General features: G+C 41.9%; 1 non-coding gene across 1 annotated transcript; it reads left to right on the top strand.

Annotated features, from left to right (window-relative positions):
* The first annotated feature begins 914 nt into the window (after positions 1-914).
* Positions 915-988, top strand: Trnan-guu. Its single transcript has one exon. It is a non-coding gene; the product is annotated as a tRNA-Asn (tRNA).
* The last annotated feature ends 1,498 nt before the right edge of the window (positions 989-2,486 follow it).

The following is a 2,486-nucleotide window of genomic DNA, read 5'->3' as shown; positions in this document are numbered from 1 at the left end:
TTTTTTTCGGTGCAAAATATAAAAAAAAAAAAAACTACTTTTATAAATAATTGAAACGGTTCACGGCCACTTATATTTTGTATTCCGAATAAAAAGGAGCTTTAAGCGGCTCTGACCAGTAGTAAGCCCAGGACCAAAGACGTCACATATCGCGCGATTTCGGTACCGCGGTTCGCCCCCGTCGGTGGATGATGCACCGAGATTTAATAACTCTCTCCGTGCCCGCTGGCTTGCCCGAACCCCAAGAGACGTGGAAACCGAAAAAACGGTAGTCGCTTAAATATTATTGCAGTGCCCCTTTAAGAAAGACCTCATTCTTACCTATAATAGCCATCGATTTCTTCCGTTTTCAGAAAATGAAATAGCTCAGTACGGTACGTTCGCGCTAATTGGCTTTCATAGTATCATAGTAAAGGATTATTATTATTATTATTATTATTATTATTATTATTATTATTATTATTATTATTATTATTATCATTATAGTTTATGGAAATGCAGAGTGATTGGCCGACACGCAGGAAAACCTCGCATAGCAAAGTCTCTATTTTTAGAACGAGTAGCGAAAGTAAGAAGTGTCCATGCATCTGAATTAAACCAGCCAGATGGCTTCTCTATGTTTGATTCATGTCTCGGACCCCAGATTTCCAAAAAATACAAAACAACCGTAACTACGTGATTTAAGATACTAATGCAAGCTAAACAAAAAGAAAAACTCAATGACCTTTAAATAATTTTTCCCCTTAACCTAAAAAAAAAAAAAAAAAATGTGTTAAAAGGCAAATCAGACCATCGTGTGCGTAATCTAAATATACTTTTCACTTTGCTCATGTGTACATAAGAAACCGATTGCTTCATTGATGTACTCATTTGCTCTTTATATTTTAAAAGTATTAAAATGTTTAAAGAAGCTAGCCTCCGTGGCGCAATCGGTTAGCGCGTTCGGCTGTTAACCGAAAGGCTGGTGGTTCGAGTCCACCCGGTGGCGGTGTGTTTTGTTTTGTAGACGTGGAAATGAAAGTACTTTTTCTTCATATTTTTTGTCTGCTGCTCTTCACAAGGACTAGTGGTGCAGTTGCCGGATTCATTATGATACGGAGATATGTGCCATTGGAGGGCTTCTTGGTTGCTGAAAGCGCTTTTATTATTTAGAAGTTTCTTGTCTTCAGTCAATCCACCCACACAGCAAGCAAATTCGGTTTTTATTTCCTGCTTTTTTTTTTTTTTTTTTTGTTCTCTTTGATACGGTTAGTGCAGCATTGGAAAACCCTCAGCTTTTGCCGGGGGACCATGGGGGGGCGGGGGGGGGGGGGGGGTGGAAGGAGCTGAGTACACCACATTTCCATTTGTCAACATGGTCACTATGTATAAAAAAGAAAAAGAAGCATCTCTTTGTTTTAATGTCGGATCATTTAAGACATTACTACATCAGAAACAAAACGGCCTTGATTTTCTCTGTTCGAAAAGCATTAATTCATAATAAATAAATGCCCTTCCCTTTCTGAACTACACCAGGTTCTGGCTTCCCCACTCTTCGGCGCCGTTGCGCCTGCTTCACATGATGACCGAAAGGGGAGCCACCTCCCCATACAATGAAGACAATGCTTGTCCACTGCGCACTGCTACTACGTAATCCCACATACTTTCAGAACGCATATTTCATAGCGGGTGAGCAGCAGCATATGTACTTTCAAAAAGTGAATAAATGTTGTATCAACCAACAAGAATTATAGGCCAGACGGACGATCTGGTAAACTTTCACAATGTCCAAACAGCGAACACTGAAAGGTTTTATGCTGATGCCAAAGAAGTCCAGGCGAAGAGCAGACGCGGAAGACGAATTGCATTGGTCAGTGTTCTCTGAGGGTTACAACCACTACAAAGTCCCCAAAGCAGTGGGTAAGGTGTTAGCCATACCGGGGATCACGTTTCGTATATGACGTACTGTGCCTGTCGTCAGGAACCCATCACTAACTTGAGGTGCGGGAGAAAGAGCTGGGCATGTCAGCCAGTCAAGCAGCACCGAAAGGTGCCGTGGAAAGGTACACGGGCCGATCCAGCCTTTGACGACAGCGCGGCCCGACCCAAGTGAAGCCTCAGCAGGATGGGGAGGTTTCACTCAAACATATATTAGGAAAGGAATGTGTAAACAGGCCTTCCTTAATATCCATCGTCAAAAGGTGCCTACAGCCTATTCTCGGATAGCAGGGGATAGAATTTGGGACGCAGTCTTTCCTCAAAATAACTTCCTCAATTTTTTTTATTTTTTTTATTTTCACCGGTGTTGCTTCGGGTCTCTGGAAATGGCAACCACCTGCACCTTCTTTTGCGAGTCTGCCTAAAACGCGGCAAAAAGCGTCCTAAAAAAAAAAAAAAAAAACTACTTGTGTAAGTGCGACCCGCAGCTATGACGCCAAATGCCCAAATTAGCACCGAAAATGCAAGAACGCAGGAGATAAGTTCGATCACTTTGTTCACGTTGTTCA

This window comes from Ixodes scapularis, unplaced genomic scaffold, assembly GCF_016920785.2.
Source record: "Ixodes scapularis isolate PalLabHiFi unplaced genomic scaffold, ASM1692078v2 PGA_scaffold2__306_contigs__length_199485367, whole genome shotgun sequence".
In the NCBI taxonomy this organism is placed as follows: Eukaryota; Metazoa; Arthropoda; class Arachnida; order Ixodida; family Ixodidae; genus Ixodes; species Ixodes scapularis.
The sequence above is the reverse complement of the archived record's forward strand: the minus strand, read 5'-3'. Positions and strand labels throughout refer to the sequence as shown.